This window comes from Mesoplodon densirostris, chromosome 20, assembly GCF_025265405.1.
Source record: "Mesoplodon densirostris isolate mMesDen1 chromosome 20, mMesDen1 primary haplotype, whole genome shotgun sequence".
NCBI lineage: Eukaryota > Metazoa > Chordata > Mammalia > Artiodactyla > Ziphiidae > Mesoplodon > Mesoplodon densirostris.
In genome coordinates this window covers 13,852,173-13,862,249 of record NC_082680.1, presented here as the reverse complement: position 1 = coordinate 13,862,249, position 10,077 = coordinate 13,852,173, and the positions used below count along the sequence as shown (strand labels likewise).

The window sequence follows — 10,077 nt, the reverse complement described above, 5'->3', positions numbered from 1 at the left end:
GTCAGGAGAGGCCCTCTAGCACCTTCCTCTGGGGACCAGGCCAGTCCTGGCTCAGCCTGGAGTCTGAACAGTGATTTTCTCCCTTTTTTGTAAAATTGAGATATCATTACTCATTTCTTGACATTTCTAACATGCCTCTCCCATACCATCTTATTTCTTGTGCTTCCTTTTTGTTAATAAGACTATTGTTGCTATTTTTAGGAGGTTGACCTTGCTGGTTAGACCGTTCCCACCCAAACTTTTCTATATCTGGCACTGAGGTAAACAGATGAGGTTGCTAATAGCCAGAGGCGGCTGGTCCAGAAGCTCCAGCCACCCCAGGTATGGCCTGGTCAGGTGACAACTGAAGGGATAATATTGCAGCAACATCTGTAATTCACTTGGGACACACCAACAGGTCACACAAAGAGGTAGGAAGGTCCGGATTAGAGGACAGATAACACAGAAAATATTAACATGTTCAATATCTGAAGCTTGCCATTTCTAACCTGCATTCATTTTAGGAAGAGGTTTTTCTTATGCACTTGATATAACGAATCTGTAGTTCCTTCTAACCCTTGAATGCTGGTCAACTCTTCCTTTTTATTCTTTTTTTTTTTTGTATTGTAAATTCATTTATTCTATTTTCACATGGGAAATTTTAGTTTAAGGAAATGCTTCTTTAGAATGTAAAGAATATGAAAGCAAGAGATTTTTTTTAAACAAATTTAGTCAGTTATACATATACATATGTTTCCATATCCCCTCCCTTTTGCGTCTCCCTCCCACCCTCCCTATCCCACCCCTCCAGGCGGTCACAAAGCACCGAGCTGATCTCCCTGTGCTCTGCGGCTGCTTCCCACTAGCTATCTACCTTACGTTTGGTAGTGTAGATATGTCCATGCCGCTCTTTCACTTTGTCACAGCTTACCCTTCCCCCTCCCCATATCCTCAAGTCCATTCTCTAGTAGGTCTGTGTCTTTATTCCTGTCTTACCCCTATGTTCTTCATGACATTTTTTTTTCTTAAATTCCATATATATGTGTTAGCATACAGTATTTGTCTTTCTCTTTCTGACTTACTTCACTCTGTATGACAGACTCTAGGTCTATCCACCTCATTACAAATAGCTCAATTTCATTTCTTTTTATGGCGGAGTAATATTCCATTGTATATATGTGCCACATCTTCTTTATCCATTCATCCGATGATGGACACTTAGGTTGTTTCCATCTCCGGGCTATTGTAAATAGGGCTGCTATGAACATTTTGGTACATGTCTCTTTTTGAATTATGGTTTTCTCAGGGTATGTGCCCAGTAGTGGGATTGCTGGGTCATATGGTAGTTCTATTTGTAGTTTTTTATTCCTTTTTATTCTTCACTCATATTTCATCTCTGTGAGTTTCAAGAAAACTTTTCTAACATTTTGTGTATTACTTATATATGACTGTCCTTGCAAAATTAACTTTTGTGGCCATAGTAACCATGGAAATGTGCCATGGATTGTTGGGTTAATTAGTTTGTTTTTTAAATGCCTCAGAAAAGATACTTTTCATGCTGTGCTTTGATGACTTCAAAGTGTTTTACAAATGTATGAAAAGAATATACAAAACAGTACATCTTCCAACATGCTTAGGCCATAACCAGCATCCCTGTGCCCATGGTAGAAGAAAGCGTTACACAGCCTCTTCCCAGGCAACAGGGCAAAGACCAGCACCCAGTCTCTGATTCTGCTCTGTAGCCCAGGCCACACAAAGCTCTCCTTTCCTCGCCTTTGCCAGAGAACAAGATCACAAATCTCCCAGTTTCTCAATGGCTTGTCATTCCTTGTGTGTTTATAACTAATGCACTGTATGGACACGAGAAAGGGTTTCAAGTCACAGGAATGACAATGGCCTGACCAGGCAGTGTTGTTGGTGTGATACTTCATGTCTGTCTGCCTGTGTGTCTGCTCATCAGGTACCTATAAACAACATCAGGTATGGCTTGTAGAGAGCCAGGTGGTTATAACTGTCTAGCAATATACAGACAAACATATCATTCTCTCCAACAACCCTAATCAAAAGAAATTTTGATCAGGGACCCCAAGTGAGTGATTAATACACCCTAACAGTGTATTACATAGTTCTGAAAAAGGTCTGGAGAGATGATGTGAGAATGCAGGTAACTTGATTTATTTCAAGCCTATTTTAGAAGATAAATGCAAATTATTAAGATAATAGAATATATTATATCCCGAGGGGGAAAATAAGTGCTATCTGATACTTCAAAAAGCTTTTAAATTAAATACGTAACTACAAAGCAATACAGTTCAGAGCATCTTCTTGGTTGGAAGCAGCTGCTTAATTAGAATACAGAGTTTTTGCTTTCTACAAGATACTTTTATTTTACAAATTCTCATTACTATACAGCAAAAATGCCATCGTGTGTTGCTTAATGCCTTGAGCAGGACTTATTTAATCAAATGCACACTGAGCCCTTCCCCTGTGCAAGGCACAAATACAACACACATGTCAGGGGTACGACGAGAAGGGGAAATAGGAGAACTACATGAATCAATCACTCAAACAAACGCAACGTTTGACATTGGAGGGAATGTGAGGAATGGGATTCTTCAAGGGTTAAAAACAGTATAATTTGAAGTCGGGGAGCCTGATTCCTCCAGCTCAGTTTTTCTTTCTCAAGATTGCTTTGGCTATTCGGGGTCTTTTGTGTTTCCATACAAACTGTAAAAAAATTTTTTTGTTGTTCTAAATCTGTGAAGAATGCCATTGGCAATTTGATAGGGATTGCATTGAATCTGTAGATTGCTTTGGGTAGTACAGTCATTTTCACAACATTGATTCTTCTAATCCCAGAACATGGGATATTTCTCCATCTTTTTAGGTCCTCTATTAACGCATATATGTGGAATCTAGAAAAACGGTACAGATGAACCTATTTTCAGGGCAGGAGTAGAGACGCAGACGTAGAGAACAGACATGTGGACATGGGGGCTGGGGGAAGAGGAGGGTGGGATGAATTGGGAGATTAGGATTGACATATATACACTACCGTGAGTAAAACAGATAGCTAGTGGGAACATGCTATAAAGCACAGGAAGCTCAGCTTGGTGTTCTGTGACGACCTAGATGGGTGGGATAGGGGGAGGTGGGAGGGAGGTCCAAGAGGGAGGGGATATATGTACACATATAGCTGATTCACTTCTTGTACAGCAGAAACTAACACAACATTGTAAAGCAATAATACTCCAAAAAAAAAAAAAAAAGCCAACAAAAAAGCTCGACCTTGGCTGGAGCAGGGAAACCCTTCCTGAGGAAAAGGCACTTCAGCTGAGGGCTGAAGGGTGCACGAATCCACTGCTGAGCAGGGCAGGGCATTATTCCCGGCAACAGGGAATAATGCACGCACAGGCCCTGACCACGGCCCATCCCAGGAACTGAGAGAAGACCAGAGAACCTGGAAGAAATGGAGCTAGAAGGAGGGTAGGAGATGTGGGTGGAGATGTGAGAAGATAGCAGGTCGTGCAGAGCCTTAAATAGGCCCCTTTACGAAGGTTTATCTTAACGATTTTTCTACCATATGCAGCAACTGTTGCATATGCTCAATTTCAACGGCATATAAATATCAAGAAAAGCTTAGTCATGGTTATATAAAACAGCAGAGGCACTTGCTAAATACATATAGAGTTCAGACAGTAAGATTAAAAACAATAAGGTTTTAACTCGAAAAGTGAGTTGTAACAAAGGTTTTAAGAAGTTCTTTCTATAGAATCTCTTGCACTTGATACTGGTTATTTAATCGTTCCTTCAGACTGTCACCTTATTTAGTAAAATTCAGTCCCAGATTGCATAATGGCACATGAGATGGCAAATCACCCCCTAAAACACATTCGCTTCACATTGGTAACCAGGAAGCAGAAATAAGTGCACATATGATTTGACAACTTTAGATGTAGATTATGGGGGCGAGGGGGAATGGCCAAATGGCATCTCTGTTAAGTCCAAGCCAAAGTTGAGATGTTAGAGTTAGGAAGGGGTTTATAGCTCAATTCTTCTCCCTCCCTTTCAGGGCACGAGTGCCGAGGGCTTGTGTGACTGGTCTGAAACCACTCACCTCTTGGGCTTGGGTTTACTCACTGTTCCACACGTGTAACACTGAGGTTCCTGGAGACGGCCCTGCTGACACTTACTAAGGGCGTGATGCTTCCAAGCATCACCAGTTTTGTCGAGCATGCTTTACCCTGTTTCATGTGGTCTAAGCAGACAAGTGTAAAGGATGTTAGTACACTTGATCGAGCCTTCATTTCGCATTCAACATGCCAGACTTTGGGGGTCCATCCCCGCCTTTGATCAGTGTTATCTGATGTCTATCGTCTCTAGAGTATGAGAATCTGACTGCCCTTTCAGTACATCTTTGAAACGCATGCCACTGTTTCAGACGGCCGGGCTGCCTCTCCCTAAGCACTAAGATATTTGACTAAGAGAATGACGCATTGTTCCCCTGGAATATTAGACAATGCTACCCAACCGACATGGCCACGAAAACCTTCAAACGTTTATACTGCAACTCACTTTTCAAAGGACTTCAGAGGGGAAAAAAGTGTAACCTGGAAAACAATATTCATGGGAAAACTACATTCACTTCCTTCCTACTGAGATCCTCTCAATTAATAGGAAGTGATGAGGAATCAAATGAGAATTCAGAGTTCTCTTGGGAAAAAAATTTAAACAGCTCTCAAAGAAGCCCTCAAAATACGTGTACTCAAGAACCCATGCACATAAAAGTCCCTAGAAATCATCATGGTATCTGAAAACAAATTACTACATTTGGCCATATATACTAACCTGCACAGATTCTACTATATTTTAATTATTTAACCAATAATAGCATTTTCAACGTGCCAGACTTTTCTACATTCCTTTCAAATGACAGCTATTCTAATCCTCACAACAGCCCACTGAGATAGGTCCTATTTAAAGAGGAGGAAACAGAGGCACAGGGAAGTGAAGTAACTGACCGGGATTCTAACCCAGACACACTGGCTCCAGACTCTCTGCTGTGAAGCATTACACATATCTTAAAGTTTTCTGAAACAACCAACCAACCTGTGAGACATAAAGCTACAAATGGTCGCTGCATACAGAACTGGGAGTTTTAAATATTACCAGTGTGGGTCCGCATTCTCTCTTACAATGAGGATTTTATTTTCAGGAAGCCCTTTGAGCCCACAAGGCTTTGGTGCCACCTGAAAAAGTGAGAAGTCACTTGGCAAACTGGTGAGGTCATTCAAAATAGTGTGCTCCCTTATTTAAGGGTGGGGCAGAGGGTCCAGAAGCCTCTCCACTCTAAAATACCAATCTTTCTCATGGTTCTAACAAGTGGAGTGTTATCTGACTTCATAAGATCCTTTCTTGAGACATAAATACCTTTGAGCATGGTTTGTTCTACATCAACTGTGCCTTAGCTACATTGTTTTTTTTTTTTTTTTTTTTGCGGTATGCGGGCCTCTCACTGTTGTGGCCTCCCCCGTTGCGGAGCACAGGCTCCGGACGCGCAGGCTCCGGACGCGCAGGCTCAGCGGCCATGGCTCACGGGCCCAGCCGCTCCGCGGCATATGGGATCCTCCCAGACCGGGGCACGAACCCGTATCCCCTGTATTGGCAGGCGGACTCTCAACCACTTGCGCCACCAGGGAGGCCCTACATTGTTTTAATTAGACAAATACTTAGCCGAAAACAATCTCAGTTTTTCTTATGTGCTATGGAGGGAGAGAAGGAAATGTACAGCTAGACTGACTTCCAACCGTTCCATCCGTTTTTCCCCCTCTTCATCTCAGAACGATTATTCTTGCTCGAGCCTCTGAAACCAATCCTGTCCTTTTGGAGAGTTTAAGAACCTCAGTGAACATGGCGGCCGGTCCCACTCATGCCTTTTGCAAGGGTTCTTGTAACTAGGTCCTTATCTTAGTCTTTGGAGCCTGCATCTCTGCCGGCAAACTTGCCAAGTGTTCTAATTCCTCCAAGAATTAGTTGTTGACCCATGGATCACTCTTTTAAGTAGCATGGATCAAGACCAGTGGTTCGCCAAGTGTGGTCAAGAATCACTGGGGACTTGTTAGAGATTAGAATTTCAGGCCCCTTCCCAGACATACTCAGTCAGAAACGAGGGGTAGGAGCCAGCATTCTGTGTTTTGACAAGCCTTCCAGGAGACTCTGATGCTCGCTACAGTTTGAGAATCACTGGCCTAGATGGCACTGCCCAATAAAAATAGAATGCAAGCCACATTTGTACATTTAAAAGATTCTGGCATTTTAAAAAGTAAAAAGAAACAGGTAAAATTAATTTTAACAACTTATCTTATTTAACCCAATATGTCTGAAATACCATTTCAACATATGATCAACAGTCTCTTTTTCATACTAACTCTTCAAAGTCTGGTGTACATTTTGCACTTATATGACATCTCAGTTCTGACAAACCACATGTTAAGTGCTCAACAGCCATATGTATCCATCATATTGGGTAGCCAAGCTCTAGACTTAGTGATAATAGCATTAACTTTTATGCTTTCTATGCATCAGCATTGCTTAGTTAAGCATTTTGTGTGCATCATCATGTAAACCCTCCCACAACTCTGTGGATTGGTACTGTTATTATCCCCATCTTATACAAGAGAAGGGTTATGCCAAAGCCCTATTTAGTGCTACACCAATATAAGAAGTCCAACTCTAATATAAGCATTTTCCAATGATTTTAAATCAATTTATTTGTAAAAATAAAAAAAGAGAGATTGAATATAAATAAAATCATTAACGGTAGTACAGTTGGTACAATTGCTAAGGCATTAATAACTTATAAAAGACATGGTGGTTGCAAAAGTAGAAAAGTCCAAAATTTAGTCTTCTAACCTTTAAAAATATGCCTCAATCTGCACTCTTCTGTGACATCAAATCTGTCAAAAGGTGCTTATGGACAGGCTGTCTGGACAGTCAGGGTCTTTGGGGAACAAAGGAGACCCGGGTGAGTCACCTGGCAGTGTAGGACTCATCCTAAATGGGGAGCTAGCAGGGTCATAACCTGTTCATTCAAGTGCAGATTGACATAAAATGATTAATAATAGTTAAACAGGAGGCAGCGGGCTTCTCTCAGTATTGGTGTGAAAAGCAGGTAGTTTGGAATTTAAAAATAATGGTTGACTTAGTACTCAAAGAGTTAATCTTTATCTGTCCCCTTAACTTCCATAGGTTCTCAAGGAAGGCCAATTTTAAAATGTATTTTCCTCTTCATTATAAACTACTGTAAGGAGGAAAAAGTAAAAACAATTAAAATTTTTTTTCTGAGGCTAGTCTTCCATTTTTTTGCCAGAATTACCATTTATAATTTTGACCAAGTAAAGTAAATATCCGATTTTAAACTGACAGTTATTTAAGACATATTAAAATGGGACCGTTTAAAATAAATGAACAGAAAAATGCATTATTCTACAGAGATCTTTTTAAAAACCCTGCTTCATATTTTAAAAATAAGGTTAATCTTATTTTTAAATTTTGATTACATATTTCAAATGTAATTTATAATTTTTTAAATTTAAATATCTGCATAGTTTTAACATGAGTGTATCATGCCAAAAGATTTCACTATTTTACCGCAGTAGTTGAAATAGCAGTCGTGTAACTTTTTAAAAAAACATATCACGCATAGTCTTCAGTATTTTCTTTCTTTTTTCTTCCAGTTTTATTGAGATATAATTGACATACAATACTGTATAAGTCAAGGTGTACAGCATAATCGTTTGATTTACGTACATTATGACGACCACAATAAGTTTTGTGAACATCAATCATCTCATATAGATACAAAATTAAAGAAATAGGGAAAAAATGTTTTTCTTATGATGAGAACTCAGGATTTACTTTCTTAACAACTTTCATATATAAAATACTGCAGTGTTAATTATATTTATCATGCTGTACATTACATCCCTAGTACTTACTTTTAACTGGAAGTTTGTACCTTTTGACTGCCTTCACTCAATTATCTTTCCTCCAACCCCTGTCTCTAGTAACCACAAATCTGACCTCTTTTTCTGAGTTTGTTTGTTTGTTTGTTTCTGGAGTATAATTGACCCACAACACGATGTTAGTTCCTGTTACACGGCATAGTGTAACAGGATTTCACATTTCTATACATTTCAAAATGATCACTACAATAAGTCTAGTTGCCATCTGTCACCATACCAAGATATGACATAGTTACTGACTGTATAGATTCCCCACACTGTACATTTCATACCTGTGACTCATTTATTTTGCAACTGGAAGTCCCTAACTCTTATTCTCCCTCACCTATTTCTTTCCTCTAATTAGTTTCCTCTATTAGTTTCTCTAATCAGTTGCAAGGAAAGAGTTGAATTGATCTAAGCCTCTGGTAACCAACCTTCATAATATTAACTATAAAATATATCAAGGTGGTTTGTATACTGGACTAAGATCAGAGAATCTTCTTTCACCTCTCCGCAGTACTTTCTGACTGCGCAAGCCTTCTCTTTGTTATGAAGAAAAGGGAATTGAGAGGATTCAGGGATTTCATCTACGTAGAATAAAGGCTTTTATAAAAAATACTTAAGTGTTTCCTTGGTAGGAAGTAACTAATTTTCCTTCTTAGGGGTGTTGCAAAAGGTATAATGAAGCAATGGAAGTCGGGAGTCGGTCTGATGACGCATATCTTCCTTCAGTCAGAGTAGAAAGAGATCTCCATCTCCAGTTGCTATGGTTTGAATAGACTGTGGAAAAGAAGCTGTAAAAGTCTGTAGCAAATTCTGTCCTTATTCTTGCTGCGTTTGTGTGCTGTAAGCCTTTTGAGGCAAAGACATTGTTAATTTTGTCCACTATTGTATTCTCACAGTTCTTGGCAGATAGTAGACTCAGTACTTGCCACAAAAATATTTGTTGAATGAATGAATGAATTCAATTTGTAGATCTTAATTCATCATTCTACAAACAAAATGAAAGCTCAGAGTTTGCCAGTCATTGCTGGTGACCCAATCTGAAATATTTCTTCGTTGGCCTTTGGAGGGAGAGGCAGGGGATGGGTGCCTGTCTGCGTCTTGTCACTGAATGGACCCCAATCTCTGCCAACAGATAAGAAATGTCAACAGCTTAACCCAGTAGCTGTCAAAAATAGCATAGTTGATGAAATTGGAAATTTGGGTGTGGGCTAGAAATAAACCATTTGTCTTCAGTCTTAAGAAGGATAGGATGATAACAGCTATTCCTCCCAGAGAGATCTAAAATATTTTTTAAGACCCATATAAGCAAGCAAGGAACTATCAGAAGAAAAGTCTTTCCTCTCAATAAGGCATAAATAGAACATCTTATTTTCAACAAACCAGGTAGATCATTTTGAAAACACGAGGATTATGGCAAAGCACTATGTTTCTTTAAGATTTCAGTCGAAATGTTTTATTGTGTTTTGTTTTCAATCGTGCTGGCAGTTTTCCTCAAAATGTAAATGAATATTTGCACAGTGAAGCAAGTTGTTGTGGGTTTCCTGGTTTGTGTCCCGCCCCCCTTCCCCGGAGGGGGGCTGTGGCGATTCGGCAAGGTTTTTTCATCCCTTGCAGACAACCCCGGCTGCTGTTAATGCTGAAAATAGCTCAAACGCTCTCAGAACAGTAGCACCACCCAGCAGCTGGGATTCTTTCCGTCTCTCATTTGCCTTCTCTCTTGCCTTTTTTTTCCCTTCAGACACTTGGGTTGGACTTAATCTTAAACCTCTGGAGTTCAAGACCTTTTAAAAAGGGCTAAATAAACAATCTCCACGTGTAAAAGGCCAATGACTCCTACCTCTCTTCAGAGCAACTGTTGAACCCGGCTGCCTGTAGGTAAGATTTTTCTTTAATTCTGGAGTGATGTTATTGGTTTATGATGTTTATGACTAATGTCTTTTAAATAACTTGTTAACCAGGAGAATAAACGGGGGTGCTGAACGATTTCCAGGTAAATACGGTGCTCCAGGATACAGCAGTAGCATCTGTGCATTTCTGTGGCTGTAATTTTAAACTGTGCTGAACGCACTCCGTCATGTTGACCCGC

At 39.9% G+C, this 10,077-nt stretch overlaps 1 protein-coding gene across 3 annotated transcripts in view; it reads left to right on the top strand.

Moving 5' to 3' along the window:
• The first annotated feature begins 9,651 nt into the window (after nucleotides 1-9,651).
• Nucleotides 9,652-10,077, top strand: part of SORBS2 (sorbin and SH3 domain containing 2) — a 173,760-nt gene continuing 173,334 nt past the window's right edge. For all 3 annotated transcript variants that reach the window (XM_060085826.1, XM_060085825.1, XM_060085823.1), the window contains exon 1: nucleotides 9,652-9,866. The gene's annotated coding sequence lies outside the window, so the exon portion shown is untranslated. The remainder of the gene's footprint in view (nucleotides 9,867-10,077) is intronic.